Source organism: Eublepharis macularius, chromosome 11 (assembly GCF_028583425.1).
Source record: "Eublepharis macularius isolate TG4126 chromosome 11, MPM_Emac_v1.0, whole genome shotgun sequence".
Taxonomy (NCBI): domain Eukaryota; kingdom Metazoa; phylum Chordata; class Lepidosauria; order Squamata; family Eublepharidae; genus Eublepharis; species Eublepharis macularius.
Genome location: NC_072800.1, coordinates 3,692,186 through 3,718,513, shown reverse-complemented (window position 1 = coordinate 3,718,513; position 26,328 = coordinate 3,692,186). Strand labels below are relative to the sequence as shown.

At 44.5% G+C, this 26,328-nt stretch overlaps 1 long non-coding RNA gene across 1 annotated transcript; it reads right to left on the bottom strand.

Moving 5' to 3' along the window:
* Positions 1–267: 267 nt before the first annotated feature.
* Positions 268–7,378, bottom strand: LOC129337256 (uncharacterized). The gene is made up of 2 exons (XR_008597803.1): positions 6,400–7,378; positions 268–1,858 (listed from the first exon to the last, which is right to left on the bottom strand). It is a non-coding gene; the product is annotated as an uncharacterized LOC129337256 (long non-coding RNA).
* Positions 7,379–26,328: the final 18,950 nt, after the last annotated feature.

Below are 26,328 nucleotides of genomic sequence, written 5' to 3'. Positions count from 1 at the left end.
TCTTAAGAGGGAAATGAGGGGAACTTATCTCTGTCTGGAGATCGGGGTGGGGCAGGGCCACCAGACATGTGAGTATTTTCAAGAGGTGCCGGAACTCGGTTCCACTGAGTTCCAGCTGAAAAAAAGCCCTGGTCCTGCCACTCTTAACCTCTACACCAAACAGGCCACCAATAGGAACACACAGCCTGACTGAGCTGGTTATGCAGCTACCTTGGGGATAATTGTAGCAGGGTTTCGTGTTCCCAAGAATTGAGACCAAACAGAATCTTCAGGAAGGAATGATGTTTATTGCCGGCAGAGCCCAGTGTGGCTATCACCACAAAGAACTGAGCTCTCGATTCATTCACAGTTCCTCATTTTATACATTCAGCATATAGACACATCACATGGTGTTGGTATCCGGGTAAGCTGAGCTCATTTCATATAAAATACATCTGTTTTCTCATTTAACAGCGAGGCACTTCAACTGACATTTTAGATAAACATGTCTACATTGCTTCTGCTTTCATTTTGAGTGCAGGTTATTTTAGATAACAAAATCCTTATCATCAAGACCATTGCTCCAGACATGACCTTTCCTTAGTGCGGCATAAATTCAGACATATTCTCATAAATCATCAGTCTTGTCTTTTAAGCAGTCTATTCTGAGATACACAATGCTGTGACTTCCTCTTTTTCAAGCTACAGGCTTCCTGTTTCAACAGTATCTAGCTGAGTCAGCTTGTCAGCTGTATTTTATACTGAAGAAAGATTTACCTAATCCTTCTAAATGTTAGTTAATCAGAACAGTATTATAACACTTATTAGTTAATAAAACAATTTCCTCGGTCCTAAAACAACTTCCTTGGTCTACATAAATTCAATTAGCTAAGAATAACAGACAGTGTTAAATTTAAGCAAGAGACAAGCTGTTTGAAGCAAGCTGAAAGTGATTAGAGAGACCATTGTTCATAACTATTGGCTATGTGTTAAATTTACCAATTTCCTCGGCTACATTTCCCCCCTTTTCGGCCTTGATAGCGAAGCAGAAGAGGCCGAACAATAACAGTATATCTTCCCTCTAGGGTCAATACGCCCCCTCCTCCTCATCAGGTCCTGAGGACTCTAAGCTGCGCATTTTAAGTAAGCGCACCCTTTCTGGGGACAGTGTCAGTAATTGGGCCGCAGGTGGGGCTCCCTTACTGGGCAGAGGCGACACTGGAGTTGCTAACATTGTCAATTTTTGAAACAGTAGACTGTATTAAGCAAATAATGCATGAAATATAACAAGGAAGAAATATAATTTCAGTTAGAGCACACCCCCACTAAGAGCAAAGCCTTTTCTACCAGCTTTCCCTTAAGATAACACACACCAGCAAGATACTTATGATGACATTGATCAGAAATTAAGTCTGGATATAATGTTAGGATGCCTCTCTTGTGGTGGCATCTCCTGGAGTGGGAGAGCAGGAGGAGTAGACAGGAAACAACGAGGACAAGGTGTATTATTATAATGCTGACAGCCACAGTCAGGACAAACTATTTCTTGGATACCTATCCTAAACTTATAGAAGCAATAGAAAAGGAAAACAAAACACAGGAAAAGTGCACAACCAGTAAAAGTATAGGAGAAAACACGAAAAAACATTAACTGTTACTGTAGTCCACCGATGATCAAAGCTTCAGCTGTGGGTAGACTAGCCAGCCCAGGAGTGGCTAGACCAGAGCTTCTTCAGAACCTGAACAGCCTTCTGGAGTGCTCAGGTACCAGGCCCCGGAACTGTTGCCTGTGAATCTCAGCCTTTTCCGGTAGGCTGAGATCCAGAGGGTAGCTTCTTCAGTCAGAGACGGAGGGCATCGTCTGGACAGATCTCTGAAACTCAAGGCGTGGCAGCAGGTTTAATATTAGTCCAATGAACTCAAGCTGCAATGCCTTTTACCTTTACAGCAGTGGGAGTTGCTAACAGGACAGTGTATGGGCCCTTCTATTTAGGTCCCATTAGAATTACTTGCCAGTCCTTTACCCAAATCTCATCTTTTGGCTGAAACTTATGGACTGGATTAAACACTGGCAAAGGCTATTGTTTTCCTACATACTTTTGAATTTTCTGCAAAGTTTTACCCAGGGCTATAACTTGTTCCCTGAGTCTCAGATCTCCCAACTGACAAGGGTTTCCTGTAACACCTTGTAAAATAGGAGGTGGACTACCAAACATTAACTCAAATGGGGACATTTTCAAATAACTGCTGGCAGACCCCACCGTCCTACAATTTCCTTTAAGAGACACCGAACTACCTCTTTGGCCTTTTCAGTTTTACAAGGAAATGCTTTTACTCACCCAGAATATGAGTCAACAAACACTGACAAGTATCGGAATACTTGGTACCGTGGCAATTCAGTAAAATCTACAACTAGTGACTGAAATGGCAGAGACCCCGGGGGTTGGAACTCAGGAGGTGGACCTGGTCCTTGTCGGGGGTTGTTTCTGGCACACACGACACAACTTCTGGAAACAGCTGCACACAGTCCATGTAGTTTATATACAAATCCTTGTTTAGTAACTCTGCTAGTGCTGACTTTCCATAATGAGTGGCTTCATGGACAGCTTTTACTACTGCATGAGCAATTGATTCTGGCCCAAAGAGTCTTCTATCTGGAAACTGAAGCCAGCCATCACATCTCCGGGTATTCTGAGGACTAGCTTAGTCCTCCTCCTCATGGGAATACTTTGGAGTCCAATCAGACATCTGGACTTGGAAAAGAGGGCACTGAAGGCTCAACGACTGTAAATACTCTTCCCTGGCAGCCGCCTTAGCTGCTTCATCTGCCCGACGGTTCCCTTTTACCACTGGGCTCAGTGGCTTCTGGTGGGCACGGCAGTGCATAACAGCTACTTTCAGTGGGGCATTTACGGCTTGGAGCAGTTGCAAAATCTCAGGTCCATTTTTAATTCCTCTCCCTGAAGCAGTAATGAGGCCCTTTTCTTTATACAAAGCTCCATGGGCATGCAGGGTCAGAAATACATATTTAGAGTCAGTCCAAATATTAACTTTCAATCCCTCTGCTAGCTGAAGGGCTCTGGTTAACGCAATAAGTTCAGCTTTCTGAGCAGAGGTATTGGGTGGCAAGGGTTTAGCTTCTATATTCTTTGTCCAAGTTACTACTGCATACCTTGCGTTTCTAACCCCATTTTCGACAAAGCTGCTGCCATCAGTAAAATAATCAATATCTGGGTTTGGCATGGGACATCAGTCAGGTCCTTTCGGCTAGAGTAAACTTCATTAATGGTTCGGAGACAATCAAGGGTTGGGCTCTCCTCATCTACTGGCAGTCAGGATGCTGAGTTGAGAGCACTAATTACAGTTAGCTTCACTTGTGGGTTTTCAGCAATCTCTGATACGTGGTCATGCATACATTTGTGAACGAATCTCTTCCCTGTAGTCCATCAGGGCGAGCACAGAATGTGGGACTTTAACACAGACCTTCTGTCCCAAAGTCAGCTTCTGCGAATCTTTGACTAGCTCTGCTGTGGCTGCTACAGCATGGAGACAGGCTGGCCAGCCTTTTGCTACAGCATCCAACTGCTTAGACAGGTATGCTACTGGCCTTTCCTAATTTCCCAGACGCTGGGTTAATACTCCAGCTGCTGTGCCATTCCTCTTATGCACAGACAAGCAAAAAGGCTTCATAAGGTCTGGCAGACCCAGGGCAGGGGCTTCCAGCAACTGTCCTTTAAGAGTCTGGAATGCTTGCTTCTGCTCTTTTCCCCACAGAAAAAGGATCCCGTTCTCCCCCCTTTGTAGCTTCATAAAGGGGCTTTGCTGTTTCTGCAAAGTTGGGAATCCAAATTTGGCAATACCCTGCAGACCCCAGAAATTCACACACTCACCTCCTGGAGGAGGGCTCTGGAATGGAGCAGACTGCTTCCTTGCATTCATGGCCCAGGGACCTGATTCCTTCTGATATATCAAATCCCAAATATTTTACTTGGGGCTGACAGAGCTGTGCTTTCTTCTGTGACACTTTGTAGCCAGCTTTGTATAGCACCTTTAGCAACTTCTGGGTAGCCTCATAACAAATCCCCTTACAATGATTGTTTTATCTGTCACTGGGACTACTGGCTGAGTTACTACTGAACGTTCAGCTCCAGTGTCCGTTAAGAAAGAAATATTTTGGCTCCCCATGCAAATTTTAACCATGGGCTCCTGGGGGCCAAGATTGAAGGTGCTCAGTCTGGCCTATGCCTCCCATTCTTCGTCCCATTCAGAGTTTATTTGCCACCCATATTTGTTCTTTCTTAATGCTGCTTCCATGGCTGGTCCTCATCTTTTATACATTCCATTTCGGACTTCCCCTCGGCTCTGGGGGTCCCATCTTTTCCTTCTTCTATCATCTCGTCCTCTTCCACATCCCCTGATACTCTGTAGCCTCTTTTTGCACTCATCTTTCCAATGCCCTCTTTTAAAACACCACACACATGTTTCAAAATCTAGGGGCTGTCTGCCTCCTCTTCTCTCTCTCAGGGTACCCCCTATACGTCCCCTTCCAGGGGGGTACTGTCCCTGTTGGGGCTGCTGGGCCGGTGCTACAGCCAGCAATTCTGCCTTCTTTTTCATTTTCCTATTGGTCTCTCTTTGTGCTTCCTGTTCACAATTAGAAAAAACTTTATGGGCAATTTTAAGCAGCTGCTCTATATTCATTCCCAGGAACCCTTCTTGCTTTTGTATTTTCCTTCTAATGTCCTCTGCTGCTTGGGTGACAAAAATGTTCAAAACCATTCTCCTATTTTCTTCTGCTTCTGGGACATAGGGAGTGTATTGACGGTAGGTCTGGTAGACCCTTTCTAGGAAAGCACTGGGAGGCTCATTTGGTCCTTGTTGACACTCTTGTATTTTTCTCATATCAGTTGCCTTTTTCCCTGCAGCCTTTATTCCTTGCATCAGGGCTTGCTGGTACCCGGTTAGTCTAGCCAAGCCTTCCCTCTCATTGGCATCCCAGTTTGGATCTGCCATGGGAAATGCCTTTTTCACCTTTTGTTTCTGCATCCTCCCCTTCTTTCACTAGCTTTGCTAGGTATTTCCTAGCTCCTTGTATAATACGTTTGCGTTCCTCTGTATTGAAGAACGTGATCAGGAGCTGGTTACAGTCCTGCCAAGTTGGTTTATGACTATTAATTATGGACTGAAACAAAGTAGTCACCGGTTCTGGCTGATCTGAGAATGGAGGTGTTTGAGTCTTCCAATTGTACAGATCAGTAGTTGTAAATGGTATATATATTAAGTGCAAGGTCCCAGAGCGAGGGTCCATTGTCTCTCTTAGGGGACAGGCTTTAGTTTCCTTCAAGGGATAGACATTGCTCTCTCCCCCTTCTTTTTCTAGCTCTGGGATATCTTTATACTCATCTTCTGCCTCTGCATCTTCTTTCCGTGTTTAAGATCTGGTTTTGGCAGGGGTAGTATTGGAGGGGTTTCTTGGTCCACCCCCAGCTCCCCCTACTTGCTCTTTTACAGGCCCTTCCACTCTCTCTCCTCCTCTAGGCAGTGAGGGAGCATATGGTGGTGGGGGCACCTCTTCTTCTTGGGTTTGTTTAACAGGTTTAGCCTTTGGCTGGAGTCTAGCTTCTAGAGGGGCAGTGGGGCAGGCAGTATCTCGTTTTACTGGCACCACAGGATAAATGCCTCCCTTTGGTGGTCGCCTTCTTGACTGTGGATTCATCCTCCTTCCTTTCCCTAGGGCCATAAGCTGCACCTCCTTCTTCCTAGCCCGGTACCCCGGCCAGTTCTTAACCCAGGGAGGGGGATTCAAACAAGTATCAAACCATGACTGTGCATATATAATCTGATCATCATGATACTTAAGAGTAAAGTGATAAACATCTAGGGCAGTTGTTTCATCAAAAGTCCCTTCCTTTGGCCTGCCTAAATCAAATGTAGGCCACTCTAAGGTACAGAAAATTTCCAACAGCTCAGGGGTTGGATTCTCCCCTGACTGGACCCATCCTCCACACACCTCCTGGAAATGTTTCAACATCAATGCCAGGGGGGTATTTTCTGGGGATGAGCATGAACCACCCATTATCAACACAGAGCCCAGACAAGACAAGACAGACTAGGGAGAACAAATAACAGCAAGAAACAGTAGGGGGTCTGTTTCTCAGGGGTCCCTACGCAAACGCTTCTCGTCTTTGACGACCTGACGAAGTCGCCCAGCCAGGAACTGCGTCTCAGAGATTCAATTACACCGATCGCCCTAGGGCGTTCCACTCGTGTCATTCACACGACAAGTTTCCAACCCAGTACCTACAGCAACAGCGGGTTCGGAAGAGTCCCACCGACTCCCCTACTTGGGCCGTGCTAGGGGGTGATCAAGCCCCTCTTCGTTTCAAAAGGAAACGGTAACCCCAGTTACTCCATACTTACTTGTCCCGGGACTTTCCTGGATCACTCGTTCCTGATTCCGTCACCGGGTCGTTGACGCCCCAGTGGCGCACCGCTGACACCCGAGGAAGGCAGGGCCTGCTCCTGAAAAACTCAGGGGGCGCCCACAGGTCCACTACCAGTCTAGAACCAGCGGCCACGGACTGGGGGTCAAGGGGGCACCCCAATGGTCCCCTCAATCCCGGAAGAACGAGCCCCCAAAATGTAGCAGGGTTTCGTGTTCCCAAGAATTGAGACCAAACAGAATCTTCAGGAAGGAATGATGTTTATTGCCGGCAGAGCCCAGTGTGGCTATCACCACAAAGAACTGAGCTCTCGATTCATTCACAGTTCCTCATTTTATACATTCAGCATATAGACACATCACATGGTGTTGGTATCCGGGTAAGCTGAGCTCATTTCATATAAAATACATCTGTTTTCTCATTTAACAGCGAGGCACTTCAACTGACATTTTAGATAAACATGTCTACATTGCTTCTGCTTTCATTTTGAGTGCAGGTTATTTTAGATAACAAAATCCTTATCATCAAGACCATTGCTCCAGACATGACCTTTCCTTAGTGCGGCATAAATTCAGACATATTCTCATAAATCATCAGTCTTGTCTTTTAAGCAGTCTATTCTGAGATACACAATGCTGTGACTTCCTCTTTTTCAAGCTACAGGCTTCCTGTTTCAACAGTATCTAGCTGAGTCAGCTTGTCAGCTGTATTTTATACTGAAGAAAGATTTACCTAATCCTTCTAAATGTTAGTTAATCAGAACAGTATTATAACACTTATTAGTTAATAAAACAATTTCCTCGGTCCTAAAACAACTTCCTTGGTCTACATAAATTCAATTAGCTAAGAATAACAGACAGTGTTAAATTTAAGCAAGAGACAAGCTGTTTGAAGCAAGCTGAAAGTGATTAGAGAGACCATTGTTCATAACTATTGGCTATGTGTTAAATTTACCAATTTCCTCGGCTACATAATAATAACATACTTTGCAAAACCTCTCTGAGTGGGCATTAAGTTGTCCTGAAGGGCGGTATATAAATCGAATGTTGTTGTTGTTACCACCTGAGGGGTCCCTAGAGGATTACTGACTGGCTCTGAACATTGAGGGGAAAATAAAGCCAAAAGAAAATGGTACCAAAGCAACAGGTGAGAGAGAGAAACAGAAGCTCTGAGTTACTGCAAACATCAGTGGAAAATATTTCCAAAATTATGAATGCCGCAGCCTCGTTGTAACATTAATGCTACGTTAATGTTGCAATGTTAGGGTGTGAATGATATATATCCATATAGCTTATATATCGATGTGGGGTACTGACTGGACTGATGGACAAGGACTTGGGCTACTCAGGTTCGATCCCCTACTCTGCCATGGAGACTCAACGGGTGATCTTAAGCGAGTCACACATTCCCAGCCCAGCCTACCTCGCAGGGTTGAAAAAATGGAGGCGAGGAGAATGATGTAAGCTGTGTTGGATGCCCATTGGGGAGAAAGGTGGGGGTATAAAATAAATAAATAAATTCTGAGCTCTGTTAGAGAATCCTGTTAAGCAGAGCTGATGCCTAAATGTGGAAGAGTGATGCGTTAGAGCACCAACCTCACTACTTGCCGGCCATTTTCACACTGCTTACCGACTACGGAACATCGCGCCAAGCTCCTGGAACGACAGCGTCTTCCTGGCGCGATTTCGTGCGAGAACTGGGCTGTGGAGGGTGGGCGGCTGTGTGTGTGTGTGTGTGTTGCTTTGAGTTCATTCTGCTTTCTTTTCATGGGGGTGGGTGGGGCTGTGCATGTATGTGTGTGTGCGTGTGTGTTGCTTTCATTCTTTTGTTGACTGAAGTTGACATTGTTGTGGTTCCCACAGCTTTTGAATGCAGATTGGTTCAGTGTTAGTTAAATATATCAGTTATGGTTTTTTGTATTAGTTAAAATATCAGTTATGGTTATTCCAGTTTTATGCTAGGAATGGATAGCTGTGTCCAAGTCACAGAAGGCTTTCATCAATATATTCATCAGCATATAGGTGTTCTTATATCTTAACAGCTGTAACTCAAATGGTTCTCCCCACCCTCAGCTGATTAACATCACTGAACTTGCAGTGGTCATATGGTGTTAAGGAAGTTTTATGAATATTTTTTGTCTGGGACATTGGAATATTTATTAGCATTTCACAATGTCACAACAGCTTAGCCATTGGTAAGGTACAGTTGGCAGGAAACAAAAAAAAGCCATTTTTAAACTAAGTATAGATCGAATGCAGCTAAAGTTGAGTATCTAATTTTGATTTGCTCCAGTAAAGCAAAACCCTCCCTGAAAATTTGAAAAAGTCAATATTAATTAGATTAGGAATTTCGGACTGTGGAATTTTGAGAAAGAACTTTGGATTTTTTTTTCTATGCTGGCAGAGGGAATCTGTTAGAATTTAGATCTGTGAGATGGGTTTTGGATTTTTAGAGGCCCCCTCCTTCTTGCGTATTTTAAAATATGATTGGAAAGAAATGAAATGTTTGGGAAAGGGAATGGAAGATTTCACTTTTTGTAGAGGATATAGAAAGGGAAAAAATCCTTTCTCATAATACTGTAATTTCCCAAGCTTACTAACATTTATCTCGTCATAATGCATGGTGCTGGGTTCCGGGAAGCGGATGTCGTCATGCATTTCCGGGAAGCACATACAATAATAGAGAGTTCAACCACCTCTTTTCCCAGAAAAAAAGCCCTGGTTGTAATGGAGCATTCAGTTACCAAGTAGTGCTGTGATCTAGTGGTTAATGCATTGCTTTAATTCAGTCAACGAGGTTTTAACCTCCCTGTGACTGTTTAAAATAATGCCCCTGCACTGATGAGTCCCCGAGACTTAGTATTTTAATTGTAAGCTGTCACAAGCAGTACTCAGATGAGCCAGCATAGAAATCTCTTGAATAAATGCATAAATAATTCCCCTAGAACCTGAGGACTCCGCAGACACAAATTGCCATGGCAATCACCGCGATGTGGCAGAGTGCGGGACTGGAATATGTGCCACACCACTGCACAGGTCAGGGGTCGGTTATTTAACAGTGGGTGATTTCAAGGGGTGCCTCACCAACAAAGCTTTAAGCTTGCTCTGTTCTCTTTCTACATTTTCACTACACATTAGTCAAATCTTTCCAAAAATCAGGAAAACCTTTATAAGAATTCTCCACTTGCTAACTTTGCTTCAAGAAGTGGAATCACTGAGACAACACACAGAAATGCTACCAAACAGCGTGAACGTTTCTGGAGAGAGGCTGGCTCTTGTATTTGTTCTTATTGTTTTGTTTCTTCAGCCCCCCTTTCCCAACTCTATTAGGCTTCCAGGCAGCAGTTGTGGCTCACATCTCTGTATGCCTAAATTCATTCTTGACTACTTGCTCCCTGGTATGTTAGGAGTCTGTCCATTTCCATAAAATGTGGTTTTTTTCTAACTTGGTTAATCCCAGCTGAATTTCTGAAAGGCCTCCCACTTGAGGTGATGTAAAAATTCTCTCTGCAGTGTTTGATCTTTCATGGTTTGGCTCACTTCCACATGCATTTGATGTTACCATCCAGTCATGAGTATGTATGTATAGCTGAGTATGTATAGCTGATCAAGCGATACGATTTCCAAAGCAGAGTAGCACCAGAACCTAAAACTGTGGGTGTAATTGGAGGATCTTTGATAGTACGGAAAAAAATGAGAACCCTCGGTGTATCTTTAATGATAAAATCCCCATCAGTTCATCCATATATCTTAAAGACACAGCTTCTTGAGTCACAGATTCATAGAGTTGGAAGGGGCCATACAGACCATCTAGTCCAACCCCCTGCCCAATGCAGGATGAGCCTAAAGCATCCCTGACAGATATCCATCCAGCCTCTTCTTGTATTTCTTCTTGACCTTCATGATGAATTTGTCTGTTTTAGAACTGTTAGCATGATATGGGAATTTAAAGTTTCATATCCAGTATTTAAGACACTACACAGTTTATTCACAGTTGAAATTAGTTGAAATTGTTTTCTCTCTTGATTTATAACTTGTATTGCAGAAGAATCATTTGCCTCTACCACTTGTTGTTTTGCATTGGCCATAGTATCAGAGGATAGTGTACCTTGCATTTGCAAACACACTTTAGTAATGTTGCTCTTGTGTTAACCTATCTTTATTGTTTCAAGGTGTTAATGGAATTTTGAACTACTCATTGCAGACATGGTTTGTTATTGTTCTGCCTTTCATGCCTATTAGGTCTTGGCTTTGTCTCTGCTGTCTTGAAGCAGAGGAAGCACCTTGGAGGAAGGAGAGCATAGAATCAAATGAATATATTTAGAATGAACCCAACTCCCGTTTGTTCTTGAAGCAGTCCTTCCTGTGCCAACTCGCACCTCTCAGTGCCAGCAGTGCCAGCGAGAATTCCAGTTGCCTCCAGAACGTTTTTGCCTGTATACCTGCAACACAGAAGGACGGGTCCCTACAGGTGAGAGGGAATGATAATTTTATCCCAAGTCCATGGGTGAGTGCAGTTCATGTGAGAAAATGCTTGCCATCAAAACAAAAGGAAATGACTACTGGATTTCTTAACACAAGTAGCGCGAATATTAACGCATCTGACTAAAAAAATCCTGTTTTGCACAGCCAGTTTTCTCTTGCCCCAGTTTCCTCCTAAATGCAATGCTAAGTTTGTTTGGGAAGAGAAACTGGCAGACAGGACTGGTGTGGGTGTGTGAGCTCATTGTGGAGTCTGGCCTTCGAGGTCCGGACAGAAATTGTTTATTTCCAAGCATCCCCAGTTCCAAAATTCTCCATCATCTCTACTTCTCGAGAGCACTGGCACTTCATCAAAGGCTCTTGGTAGTCCTCAAACGAGTAGATCAGCAGTGGCCAACAGGCTCTTCTGTTCAATTTTTAGCTCGTTCTCCCTGTGTACAGGCTCAGGGCAGGTTACATAAAAAATAAATACAATTTAAAATCACAATAAAATCAAACAATCATAATATCCATTCTGTAAGCTCATTGCTGAGTTATGGTGCTGAGGTTGTTTTAAGTCACACTTGCCATCCCAAAAGATCTTGTTGAATCACCTGTGACCAGGGATTTCTACCTGGCTGTCTTCAGGTTGATCGAAACTTGCTTGCCTATCAAGTGTTAATCAAGGTCTATAAAAAGCTTGTTCAAGTTTGTACTAATGAAGGAAATTGTTTTAAAGTTTGACACTTTAGAGTGTTGCCAGCCACCCCCTTCTGAATAATGGACTCTGTTACTTATGCCTGTCTCCTGCCTTATGGACTCTGTCACCAGTGCCTGCCCTCTGACTCCCTGGATTATGGATTCTCTCTCTCTTGCCCCAAGACCCGCTGCATGCCTTATGCTGGGCATGAACTTTCCTTGGGCCATGGACCTGGCAGCTAGCAACAACGCACAAGCCGGAGGGACTCTCTCTGAGACGGGCCAGGAACCCCCTGGTCAGTGCCCACAGAGAAGCCACCGCTGGACAATCCTGGGTCCGCCATCCTACCCAAAGCAACGGGCTAGTGAGCCCACAAACACCGAACCAGGGGACAGCCATGTTCCCAGACAGCAGGAAGTTACTACGGGCAGTTTTCCCGAAGTCTGCCATCTCGCCACAAGGTGCCTGTCACGTTCTGAGGTCAAGCCTTGCCTTGATATGCAGATCACTTGAGAATGCTCCGGGACAACAGCAATGTGCTGACTACAGGACGAATAATGGACGCTTATCAACATGCTCATCAAGCATCGGCATTCCGAGCCGATCCCATCAAGAGCAATCCGGCTTCCTGGCAAATCCAATCAACCTGCCCGGCACCCCTTCCCTTTGTCCGGTCCCCAAGGGTGTCACAATCACACAATTAGATTTTAAAGTGACCCATCAAACTCCTGATATTAACCCATCATATCTTTTGTGAAAACATCCTGAGAACCATCATGAGGTAGCCCCAAAGAGCCTCCACCTCAGGGCACATTTTGGCTATTTAAGTAGGCTCTGCCTGACACGAGATGTGTGTGCGCCGCGCCCACCCTCTCCAGACCCAGATAGACCCTCTGCGTGTATATTGCAGGTGCTATACTTTGCCCCCCCCCCATCCTCACCGCTGGAATCTCTGCTTCTCGCCGTGATCAGGTAACGTATTGCCTCTCCTCCATCAATCTCAAGTGGGAACCTGCTAATACAAACGTCTCTTGATTCCTTCTGACCTTTGTTTCTTAGTTCGTGTAAGTTGGATGTATGTAAGTGCTATATTAGGCATACGCAACACTTTCAGTAAACACTATTTATTTGAATATTAGCCTCCTCTCTTTTATCCCGGAAGACTGACACTGGTATACACTGGTTAAGGATCTGCGCTAGCTCAGGCCGAACTGCTTGCTAATTTCCCCTATAAAAGAGCAGTTCTGGTAACAAGAGTTACACCTTGCTTTTGCATTGTCCCATGAATTACGAAGTAAATCTTCATAAATACTGTGTCTAAGAAAATGAGCTCTCCTATTGCAGTTATTGCTACACAGCACAAAGTTTATTATGGAGCACGGGCACATATGAGGGGATCTATTTGTGCAGCCAAACAAACTTCCCATCCGTGGGCACTTGCCTGGAAACTAGAGTGATCCCTGATAATATGGAAGTTGGTGATTCCTAACCCATGCTGCAGACTCTTCTGAGATGCAGGAGTTCATAAACCACGGTGAAAAAGGTTCATCGAAGGTAGGAAGTTTGAGAACCCCTGTGGAACATTTTCAAGCTGTTTGAAGTGGAAGTCCAATTTTCCCTCAGTCTTTGAACATGTGGAGATGCTATATGATGGAGCCTGTTGTCTAAGAGGAAACAAGAATGGGAAAAAATAAAGACTGAGTTCTCAAGGTAGTTAATTTAGCAGGGTTAGGAAACAGAATGACGGCAGAGTGGCATGTTTCTGTGCAAAACTGTGGAGTCATTTCTGAAGCTGTATTTCTAGCCTGTAAACAAAGGATGAGGTCAACAAGAGAACATAATCGAGAGTATATTTCTTGCAATAAGGCCTTGGTATGCACTCGGGATCCAATTTGATTGTGTAAGATGCATGTCAAGATTCATGACAGCAAATAGATACTTGTCAAGCTGACGACTTTCTGTCCTGAAGCACAGAAGTAACAACTAGAGTATATATGAGAATAATATGCGTGCAACTGCCAAGCTCTGTGGTGAGCTCCATTTCCCAGCCACTGAGCAATCTTGATTCAGTGGCGGCCCTTAAGGGAGCCCCTCCCTTTCACCAAACTCTCATATCAGTCCATCAAGGGAGGGAAATGGCATGTGATGAAATCATTAACCCCCGCCCTGCCACAGTCTCATGGCCCTGATCCAATTCAACGGCTGCTTTTTAACATTAAACTGTCTTGTTATTTCTACTACTGTGACAGCCTATTAAACAGGTTCAATAGCAACTCTTTAAAGAGTACATTGCCTTATGAAGGGACTGAGTACAGATGTGTGATGTACATATGTATTTTTCAGGGCCTTTTTTCAGCTGGGATGCAGTGGAACGGAGTTCCAGAACCTCTTGAAAATGGTCACATGGCTGGTGGCCTCGCCCCCTGATCTCCAGACAGAGGGGAGTTTAGATTGCCCTCCGCGCCCAGCGGCACGGAGGGCAATCTAAACTCCCCTCTGTCTGTAGATCAGGGGGCGGGGCCACCAGCCATGTGACCATTTTCTCCAAGGGCAACCCACTGAGTTCCACCACCTCTTTTCCCAGAAACCCACCCCCAGTATTTTTGCAAATATGCAAGTTGCCAAACAGGCAGGACTTACTCTTTACAGATTAATTAATCTCCTCCGCCATCCCACGTGGCATACACATGAATCCCTAAGACCTGTTCTACCAAAGGGTGTGCCATCAAGTTGCAACTGAATTATGGCAACTCTAGCAAGGCAAGAGAGAAGCAAAGGTGGTAGTGTCTCTCCCATCTGAGTCCTTTTGGGGGGGGGGAAGTGCTCTTAATAATTCAATATGTTATACAATCCAAAGTAATGTATCAATTTTATATTGTAGTCATATAAGAAATCCAATAGGCAAAGTATCCCAAGTGATAAGTCCAAACCGCTGCTACAGTATTTTCAGTCCTTTAAATCATAAGTCAAAGCCACTGTTGCAATATTTTCAGTCCTTATGGTCGTATTGTTCAACAGATGCAGAGTCCAATGAACAGTTCAGATAAATAAATGTCCAGTAGGTAAGTAGAATATCAGTAAAGCCAAGTTGCTGGATGAAAAGCGAATATTTCCTTCTCTTTTAAACAGGTGGTTTTGAGGAAGCCGGGTCACCCAAAGGGGATGCAGCCTGCCTGCCTGACAAGTTTTCTTGAAGTGTACAACTCTCTATAAAATTCACTAAATATCTTATTGATGCCAGCTGACTTTGAGTGTAACTTTTTGTTTTGATCGAACATAAGGTTTATGTAGTTTGCTGAATGTTTTTTCTAACTCTGTGTGCTAGTAGTTTTAGCGCCTTAGATGAGTTAAACTAGTATCTTTGTTTTATGTATAATAAATCTTTCTGGATTTTGTTAATTTCTAGAGTATCTAACATTTTGCATTGCATTAATAGTTTGTGATAGACTTTCTTTCTCCCTGTTTTTGTGTGTTGGTCTTCAAGGGATTTAATTATTCAATATGATATACAATCCAAAGTAATGTATCAATTTTAGTACCAATTCTAGTTTCCGAGTTCTGACCCTGCTTAGTTACCAAGATCTGACGAGATCAGACTACACCATGCTGCCTTCCCTCCCGGTACAGATTTGTGTGTGTGCATAAAGTGCCATCAAGTGCAACTGACTTATGGCAACCTTAGCAAGGGAATTTCAAGGCGTGTGAGGAGCAGAGGTGGGCTTGCCATTGTCTTCCTCTGCAGAGTGTTCCTTGGTGGTCTGCAGTCTAAGTATTGACCCTGCTTAGCTTCTGAGATCTGACGCGATTAGGCCATACCAGGCTGCCTTCCCTCAAGGCTTGTTCTAGCCAGCTGCAAAACTCAAACTTTTTACTCTTCTGGAATCCTTCCAAACTGCAAAACCATTCCTTACACTTCACAGTCCTTGCCAGGTAGGTGTGACCGACCAGTTGTCTAGAGAAACTCTCAGTGCCCTCTTGACTTCTCAGATCTGCCACTCCCAGGTGGCACTGGCCAGCCCTAGAGCTGAGTCTGCTTTATTGCACAGTCAATAGACCTTTCAGAAATACAGTCCTTAAAACAGATTATAGCATTTGTACATGTTTGGTTAATAGAATTACTTCAGCACCCAGGATCTAGTCTAAATGGCTGCATTAAAAAAAAAAGATTCCAGCTCTTTCAGTATTATGTACGTTTTCCTGAGCAAGGAGAAGAGTAATTAGCTCTTCTGCTGTACAGCCAAGTACCCTGGCTAAGAGTAGGACAATTACTTCATCTCCAACTCCTCTAGAGTTAACTACAGAAACAACAACCACACATGTTATCACTTCAGCATCACAAGAACACAATCATTCACCTGAAGAGATCTGCTTGTCATGACCCTCAAGGATTGCTGATGGCAAAATGTTACAGTGAATAAATGTAAAAGCTCTCCTATATTTTGATACATTTAAGGTTTTCAAAGAGTTTGTACATTTTTTAAGTACTACAAAGTTTTGATCCAAAGTTCAAGGTCTATATGCCACAACATGCATCTTCTGGCAATTTGGATCACAAATCCTTTGGTTGATCAATGCCTGGGCCTGCTCCTATTGTAAAAAAATAAATCCAGGATAGATATAATTGTCTGTATCATTTGCTCATAAATGCGTCTTCTTAAGCTAAAAAGGAGTATCTAGGGGATGGAACTCTTGCAACACCTGATAATGAACATAATTCCACCTTGAGACTCATCATAACTGCTACAGTTACACATTTAGGTACCTCCAGGACAGCTCTAAATAACCAAGCCTCTGTATGTTATAATTATATCCGTCATGCAAAAAGGATACTCATAAAGAAGTTGAGGCACCACTTTGGCCCTGTGTACATGAACTGGAAGCAAAACGTCCTTCATTACGATGATAGAATGGAGTACTTGTTTGAGAAGGTTTTTCACCTGCGCATATTGCAGATGTGTTGTCCGTTTACCAAAACAGTGAAATCCAATGTCCAAATGTCCAACCGTACTTATTCCAGCAGAGCCATCTAAACATAACTCTGCTATTTGAGAAGACTTTAACTTTAGTTTCATTGTAACTATTTTCCAAATAGTCAATCAATTACCTTTATTGGCATTAGAAATAATAATAGTCTACAATTAGAGACAGGGATAGGCAGAAGCAGAAGCAAGCAATTAGTAGCTGTTATTTTCCAAATAACCATTCCTGCAATACTTTGCAAACTCCTTAGGTACCTGTGAAAGACCAAATCTGATTTGATAAAAGAATTACCGTATCATTAGCGTACATGAAGAAATTGCTAATTTTGGTGGATAAGAATCAGACTGTTGGAGGGTTTTTCACTATTCTCATCAGATTGCTTAAATAAAGGCTGAATAACATCAACAACAAAAAGAGCAAGTACCCAGCCTTGTAACTTGAGACTAAATTAGTAAGGAGCCCTTTATTACTTGAACCAGAGGTGTTTGAATAAAGAAACATTATCGGGTATAACAAACTCCTTTCCACTGTGTGTTTTGCTGACTTTATCCAGAGAACTTTCCTTGAAATGGAGCCAAAAGCTGGCTTAAGATCAGTGAAAGCTACACATGGCTTCCCTTGTACTAGATGCCTGTGTTTCTCGGCCAGATGGGCTAAGTCCAGAGCGTGTGCTAAAGCCGGGAGGCCTGGGCAGAAACCATTTTGCTCTTAACCTGAATTTTGGTGTCATCAAGCCAAATCCTCAGCTTCTTACAAAGGTGCCTAATAAACAGCTTCTGAATTAGAAGGATCCTTCTTATTGCCCTTTTTATAGATTGGGATAGTTACTGTGTTAGCCCAGTTTTCAGGTCTTCTGCCAGAGTTATTGATACATGTAAATAAAGAAGAGGGTAAGGGGGTCCACCACTTGGGATTTCATTTAATTAGCTCAGTGAGTTTCATCCAGACTAGGGGCCTCCCCTGATTTTCAGTTGATCTATAAGCTGTTTAATTTTCTCTAGTACTAACTGGAGGCCATTCTGGGGCATCCTCCAGTGATGAGTCAGAAGTTCTGATCTCAAAATTTCTATAACCATCACAGATCTGTCGGATATGCTTCTCCTATATACAAGCTGGAATACAGAAATCCAGGAGACTTGAGTTGCTATTTAAGGCACCAGGCACCAGGCACTCAACTAATTGAGAGTCATTAGATAGCGATGACCAAGACTCCAGCCCAACAGCCGCTTCGAGGCCAACGAGGCTTTTAGAGACAAAGCTCATACCTTGGAAATCCAGTTGGTCTCGAAGGGGCCGTTGGGCGCAAATCTTGCTCTTCTACTACAGACCAACATAGCTACCCACCTGAAAATAAACAGTGATGCACATTGCTGGGAATCATGGGACTTGCATGTCCAAAAGCTGTATGAGGAGGAGGTTGTCATAGGGAGAATTGGGTACAGCTGAGTGAAAAAGCTGGTTGGATCCAATCCAACATCTGAAACTGTAAATAGCTGGCAGTGTAGAAACTAAATTTTTTAAGGTTTCAAAAGGTCAGGAGACTAGAAAAACACAATAGCCTGCAAAAGATATTGCGAGAATAGAGGTTTGCTGTAAAGGAACTGGCTTTCATTAAATTACAAGTATTGTAAAATGATTTTTAATCTGATACTTCAATAGGTCACCTACTGAGGACAGCTATTACTGAGGAGATAGAAGGTGTGTGGGCAGAGTGGTTGGGATCTCCCGGAAAGAGCCAAGACTCAGACTGGCTGAGTGGTGGGAGATGGAGCAAGTGATAAAGAGAGAGATCATGGGAAGCAAGGGAGAGAGAGAAGGGATGAGAGGAGACCAAGGGCAGGGAGGGATCAAAACACACACGGCCTGTTACAGAGTGTACGTTTATCTTGCATATCCTACTAGTTAGCGGGGTTAGTGTGTGTGACAGTCATTCTTGTGATTAGATTGTGGATCTTGTGATTAATTATAAGGGCTCAAATATGACCTCACCAGGAACTGTCATGGAAACTCCTGCTGCTTTTGACAGGAGATTGTCCCAGCTTTAGTGGTTAACCTGTGAAGGCTAGATTGCTCTGATAGGATCGTAATGGTGTGGATCCAACCATCCTCCAAGTAGTCTTCCTCCAAGTTAAACGACTCTTCCTCCAACAGTAGAGAAAGTCTGGAGGAAGACTCCAAACTGGAGCCAAAAAGGGAAGGTGGGATTAGAGGGGTAGCATATGGGTAGGATAGGATCTATCTGTCCCATTACTTTGGAGATCTGATAACTAGGTTTGAGGATCAGTTGATGGCCTTAAATGGACAGATCTTCAGACCAGAAATGACCCTGTGATGCCAAGGGCAAGCCCAGAGGCAGGGGTGCTTGCTTCGTTCCCACAGGAACCTGGTTTCATCATTCTGGGCTGGCACTGCACTTCCTTCTGGCTGTTCTTGGTTTCAGTGTGAGATGGAGCTTGCCTGGCTCTGGCCATTATGGGCCAGCATCTGGGAGGGTTCTTGGGGTGACAAAAGGAGTGGAAACTTAAAACGGAGAGCAGCAAAATTTGACCACCAAGCACACATTGGATGGAATATTACAGCCCCAGAGGAAGAGAAGAGCAAGAATAAAGGCCTTTGGTTTTCTCTGGCCTGAGATGGGGAGGGGGCTGACAAAAAGCTCAGAGCCAAGCCACCTAACTGCATGTGGAAGTGACAGAGGACATTCCTGGGTCCAAAGAACTCCTCCAAAAAAGGAAAGGAAGCTCAAGACAGTTACAAGATGGCTTGTTGATTTATTTATTTCCTTTCTTCCCAAAGCAGGGTGCACCATTCTCCTCTCCTCTATTTCATCCTCACAACAATGCTGTGAGGTAGGTTAGGCTGAGAGTGCGTGACTGGCCCGAGGTCACCCAGTGAGCCTCCATGGCAGGGCAGGGAATTGAAGCTGGGTTTCCCAGTCTGACACTAACCACTATACCACACCAGCTTAGTTACCTCATGGGGATGTTGGGTGTTATATGAGAAAACGTCCTTAGTTAGAGGTTGCTGCCAGTGGGCTCTCCTTTGCTGGAAATAACCAAGGCATGGCGCTGGAGCCCAGAAGCATCAGGACAGAACCAAAATCTCTTTAACAAACATCTACGAGTCTCAGCGTGCGACTGGGATGATTTCTCTCTGAGCTTCCTTGTGCCAGCAGATGTTCATTCGTGCTTACTAAGCTTTCAGCAGACACTTTTCTAGCTTGCCCCGTGCCTCTTCTGCCGTCTCGCCTTCCATTATTCTGCAATTGGCCCAGAAATCACCTTTCAGGAGCCCCATGTGAGTAGCAAACACAGGCTGGCTATGGATCCAAGAGGGACAGAAGCAAAGACCAACAACAGATTACGGCAACAATAAGAAGCAAATTTTTTGCGTCCCCACAATGTCCTCAGCAGCAGCGTCTTAAAAACAAGAGTGGCAGTTATTTGCTTACAGAGTATACTACGACACATTGTGTGGGCTAAGCCTGTCCCCTGCTCCAGGTGATCCCATTTCCTTGGGGGAGTTGTTTCAGGTGGGTAGCTATGCTAGCCTGTTGTAGGAAAGCAAGATTTGGGTGCAGCAGCACCTTAAAGACCAACTAGATTTCCAGAGCATGCGCAGCTTTTGAGAGCCAGAGCTCCCTCTCCTTGACCTTCTGGTACTTTGCAGTTAAGTTACGCTGTCCTGAGGCAGCTCTACTTGTTCCTTTAGAGTTCCATTTCTTAGACACTCATGACCAGCAGGCGAGAAAATGATAGCACTCAGCAACCAGCTTTTACGCATATGAACATTATGATGAAACACAGTAATTGTAATTGAAGAAATGGGGCGGGGGGGGGGGGGAGTCTAAGGCTGTCATTGGCCAGGTGGCAGCAAGCAACATCCCCCTGTCAGACCCCCATTTTTGCTAATTTAAGCATTGGAAGAAAAAATGGGAAATGTCATTGATGGTGACACTCCAGGAATTACCCTGAATCTCTATGGTAAAGGCCATAGAGGGGCCATAGACATGGTCTGGATACAGATTGTAGATTGGGAGAATTCCTACAGGGAATGGAGAAAGTGATGACACCCTCCAAACCTGCCCTAACCCAGGCATTGCTCCCCAAATTACCCAGCATTTCCTAGAATCATAGGGTTGGAAGGTGTCAGGTCTTGCCAGGTAATTCCCCAAACACTTCACTGCATCACTTGTGTGAAAGAATTAAAATGTTTTATTAAGGATTAATACCAGTATCAAGTGGCTCAGAGCCAAGCTACAAGTGACAAATGACACTTGCCTGGCGAGTGAACAGACTCATGTGTATTCCTCCCTGTTCACTTGCCATTCACTTGCGCTCCACTTGATCAACTGTTCACTTGCCATTCACTTGATCAAGTGGAGCGCAAGTGAATGGCAAGTGAACAGGGAGGAATACAGGTGAGTCTGTTCACTTGCCAGGCAAGTGTCATTCGTCTCTTGTAGCTTGGCCCTCAGAGAGTAGAATTGGCTGGAATGCCCAAAGGTGATAGAATACAGATAGTTATAGGATGAAGTACTCACCCCAAACAGAGAAACAGTTTGTGAGGAATTCTGGTGGGTAAGGTCTGAGAAGAGGCCTGGGGAGAAGGGAGGAGGAAAAAGGGAGCTCAGCTTCTCCAAGGTCAAATTCCCAGCAGCTTGGCAGGAACTCAAAATGAAAACACCTTTCCTGTAAGATAAGCCATTAGTCATAGGACAGTAGAATACAGCTTCACTCTGCACTTACTCAGAGACCCCTTACAACAGCAGTGCAGATACAATTAATGGCATGGCAGATGTGCAGGGCTTATCTGACAGAAGGTACCTCTAGGGTTATCTAGTCCAGCCCCCTGCACAATGCAGGAAATTCACAACTACCTACCCCCCTCCCCGACTGCCCTAGTGACCCCTTCTCCATGCCCAGAAGATGGCAAAACACTTCCAGGATCCCTAGCCAAACTGGCCGGGGGGAAATTGCTACCTGACCCAAGGGGGCGATTGGCCTTACCATGGATATGTAAGAAGGGGCACAAGAACTAAGCACTTATGTAACCCATTCTGCCCTCCCCCTCATGCTCTGCCCAGGTTCACAGAATCAGCACTGCTGTCAGATGGCCATCTTGCCTTTGCTTAAATACCTCCAAAGAAGGAGAGCCCACCACCTCCCGAGGAAGCCTGTTCCACTGGGGGACCGCTCTAACTGTCAGGAAGTTCTTCCTAAGATTTAGCCGAAAGCTCTTTTGATTTAATTTCAAGCCGTTGGTTCTGGTCTGACCTTCTGGGGCAATGGAAAACAACTTTGCCCCATCCTCTATCTTGCAGCCCTGCAAGTACTTGAAGATGGTTCTCCTATCACCTCTCAGTCGTCTCCTCTCCAGGCTAAACAAGTCCTTTGCCGAACAAGGACGGGCAACCCAAGGAGGAGAAGCAGCATGGGTTAAGTTCCAAGCAGCTTCCTGGGAATTCCAGGCAGCATCCCAAGGACTGCTGACCTCAGTGACCCCCTACAAAGATGGTCCAGAAAGTCAGTGAATGCTGAGGAGGAGCTATGGCTCAGTCGCAGAGTATCTGCTTGGCATGCAGAAGGCTCCAGGTTCAATCCCCCTCTAGAAAGGATTGGGGGATGTGAATGACTTCTAACCTCAGACCTGAGAGTGCCACTGCCAGTCTGAGTAGACAGTACTGAACGGGATGGACCAATGGTCTAATCTGATATAAGGCAGCTTCATATGCTCAATGTGCCAGTGCAGCTATGGAAGCCTCAGGCTGACACAGCTGGGGATCTAGAAATGCTTCCAAATGTGTCTCTCAGAGCCAAAACACACGTTAAGAAAAACCTAGGTTCAGCACGTGTTCTCTTACCTCAAGGTTTGCCGGGATCTGTAGGAGTCCTGGAAGCTTAAAGTAGGCGTCCTGGAAGCTTAAAGATCTGTAGGGGTCCTGGAAGCTTAAAGTCCTGGAAGCTTAAAGGATCTGTAAGCGTCCTGGAAGCTTAAAGGCGTCCTGGAAGCTTAAAGCTTAAAATACAGGCGCCTGTATTTCCCTTTCCCTTTTTGCTGCTCTGTAAATGCTAAACTTTAAGCTTCCAGGACGCCTACAGATCCCAGCAAACCTTGAGGTAAGAGAACACGTGCTGAACCTAGGTATTTCTTAACGTGTGTTTTGGCTCTCAGCAAAATCATCAGCTATGTATACTGTCTAAAGTATTATTACTATTTGTTTATTAGAAAATTTTCTTTAGGGTCCAAATTCTCTTGGTTTATTTAGTATCATTTCCTCCTCTACTAGAAGCACCAAGCCCGGCTATCTACTGCCAAGAGATCCAGATGAGTTAGCCGTGTTAAGTCTGTAGTTGCAAAATAGTAAAGAGTCCAGCAGCACCTTTAGGACTAACCAACTTTATTGTAGCATAAGCTTTCGGGAGCCACAGCTCTCCTCGTCAGATGCATCTGGACTTTTTACTCCCAATAGGGGAGTGCCAGCAACTCATCCTCTTGGAGATGGTTCCAAAGGGATGCCTGGCTGATTCCTCTCTGGGAAAATACTTTGAAAGTCAGGAACTGCAATGGAGAAAAGAGTTCTGACAGCTGGAAGAGCCATCTCTGTGCTCCTGCCAACTATGCCTGACGTGAAGAAGACGTTGCTAAAATTCTCCCATTCCTCTGTCCACAGTTGGAGACAGGCAGCTTCAAGGGAGGTGCATTTTTCCATTTTTGTCTTGAAAACTTCATTTTTGTTTTCATTACACTGGATATTACACCTATTCATTTTCTCTTATTACATTCATTTTTGTTTCTAGCACTTACAACAGGGAACATAGATTTCTATGTCCCTTTATTTTCTATCCAGTTTGGAAGAAATTCACTGTGATTGTACCACTCAAAGAATCCATTCGGCGACTTGTCAAACCTTCTGCTACATGTCAAGAGAAGGGCGGTCTGCTTTGATGGGCAACTAGTGGCAAAACATATTTCAGTCTGTAATATCTTTGTTTTCCATTCACTTTGGAAGAAATCCTCAGAGACTGCACCGCCCATGCACTGAATTGTCCCTGATAAATTTCAGCAAAATAAAAGGAAGAGTCCTGGGTATATGGGAAATAAAAAGGAAAAGTTGTGAATCTAAAAAAAAGTGGGGACAGTTGCTATAGTGTTTAGAAAGCTATTAGTTCATGAAATGTGGGGAAGACACTCCTCTGGTCTCCATGTACAACAGGCCGAGGGGGTAATGAGATATGAGAGAGCCAAGGGGTGAAGCCGGCAAGGACTTACAGGGATCACTTAATTTCCTTCTGTATTCCCTTCCTCACACCCTCTTTCTCTTCTCTTGACAACTTTCATATCTTTCCTTGCTTCCTTCTCTCCTTCCCACTCATCAAGCAACCTTTTTTCCACTCCCCCCCCCCGTCTTCAGCTTTACTTATTATTTTATACCTCACTTTTTGCTTCCAATGGGGATCCAAAATAGCATACATCCTTCTTCATTTTATCCTCACAATAACCCTGTAAGGTAGGCTAGGCTGAGAGCATGTGATTGCACTAAGCTCAACCAACAAGCTTCCATGGCAGTGCAGGGATTCAAAGGACTTGCGGGAGGCACCTCGTTTCTCCCTGTTTACCCCCCTTCCCTACATTATTACCCTCCTCTTGTCAACCCCCACATCCTCAACTTTCCTTGCTTCCTTCTCATCAACCAACCTACCTTTTATCTGTCCCTCCCATCTTCAGTTACTGTGTATCTATTATTTATGTACTTCATTTATATTGTGTCTTTCTGTCAGTCGTTGGCAGGTAGATTCCGCAAGTTCTCCACAGCAAACGCGCAGGTGTATTGACTGAAGTAACTTTATTAGAGATCCATCAAGTTCAAGGTGCTCAGACAACTGAATTGGCAGAAGTGATGTGAATGGGTAGTGACGTAGGTTAGTTATAGGGAAGATTCCCGCCCTCTGGACAGTGACCGTTAATGTTCTGGTGTGCAGGAGCCAGGGAGGTTAGGAGGGGAGAAGATAGGTTTAGGCTAGACAGAGCAAAGAATGAAATCATCTCAGTTCCCAAGAAGGATACTTCTCGAGCCAGACACAGCTGGCATTCAAGGACACTTGCTTGAAGCGGCAGGGAAAGAGAAAGTAAATACTTGCAGGATAACCGACTGGTTTCGCATCAGTAAGAAACTTCCCATGCCCTCAGAGGAACATCACATAACACAGAAGCCATTCACGGCAGACATGCAGGCAGGCATTCAGGGCAGATGGGGACACACAGTGGGGACCCAAAGCAGCTCACATCATTCTCCTTGCCTCCATGGTATCCTCACAGCAACCCTGAGAGGTAGGTTAGGCTGAGAGCATGTGAGCCTCCACAGCAGAGTGGCAGTTCGAATCTGGATCTCCCACATCCTGAACACTGCACTAAAATGGCTTGGAGGGGGCTGCTGTAAAACCTGGGCATATCATGAGAGGGAGGACAGGAAGGGTGACATCAGTGCTTAGTTTTCATGGCCCTTCCTCACATGCCCAGCGTAACGCCGATCCCCACTTTGGGGTCAGGAAGCAATTTTTCTGACCCCAGTTTGGCTAGGGATCCTGATGGTGTTTTGACATTTTCTGGGCATGAAGCAAGGGTCACTGGAGGGGTGGGGGTGGGAAGGTATTTGTGAATTTCCTGCATTGTGCAGAGGGCTGGACTAGATGACATTGGGGATCCATTCCATTCCATTCCTATGATTCTATGAACAGTAGTGAGCAACCAGGACTAGGTGAGTCATGTGGTCTCAAATTGCCCACTGGTTGCTTCTGAGCCAGGCCCCCATGAGTCTTCCCGCAAAGATCCTATATGGTTCATCCACCCACCCACCCCCCATGCGCTGGGGAGTTACCAACCCGCACCTCTGCCCTCTTTCCCCGTGTACATGGTGTGCAGGGAAAGGAGAATGGCGCCCCGTCTGGGATACTGAAATGCATACTGCTATGTTGAGATGTGATTTTATTGTTTTACTGTTTTATCTGTTTTACACAGTAATCTATCTATTGCTATAACCCGCCCTGAACCCTCTCGCAGGGAGGGTGGGGGATAAATGTAATCAATCAATCAATCAAACGAGGCCTTGGCCATTTCGACATGTCCTTATAGGGACTTCCTACTCTCAGAATGCCGGCGGCTTTTGCCATGAATCCAGACGTCTCCATTTGTGAAACGGTTGTAGGTTGTTTGGCTTCTGGTTTCTTGGTACCTTTTCTGGGACCACATTTTCCCGCAGTCCCAGAAAAGGCACAGGAAAACAGAAGCCAAACAGCCTGCAACCATTTCACAAACAGAGGCACTTCCAGCGTTCTGTGCATCCCTATAAGGATGTGTGGAAACAGCCCTTTTCTTGCCTCTTCCATATACTTCCTGCATTATCCAAGCAGAACAGCACAGAGCCCCAGGAGACCAGAAACAACAGTGCTCCGACAAGTAATACTGCAACATATTAATGGTAAAAAAAGGAGCATCTGGAAAGCAATGGCTCAGTGTTTAATTGTAATATCTCATTCATTCAATAGCCAAACCAGCCATTTATAATGCACCTAAGCTATAAAAAAGTAACCCAACCCCATCACTGCAGAAGCAACCTTGACATGCCTGTTGCTAGTAATTGTATAATTATAACGGGACAGACAATTCAACAATAAATCTTCCATTTCGGTTTGAGGTTATGCAAATGTGCATCTTTCACAAATCCATTTGCTGAGATCAGGTAACGTTTGGAAAAGAGCTTGTTTGC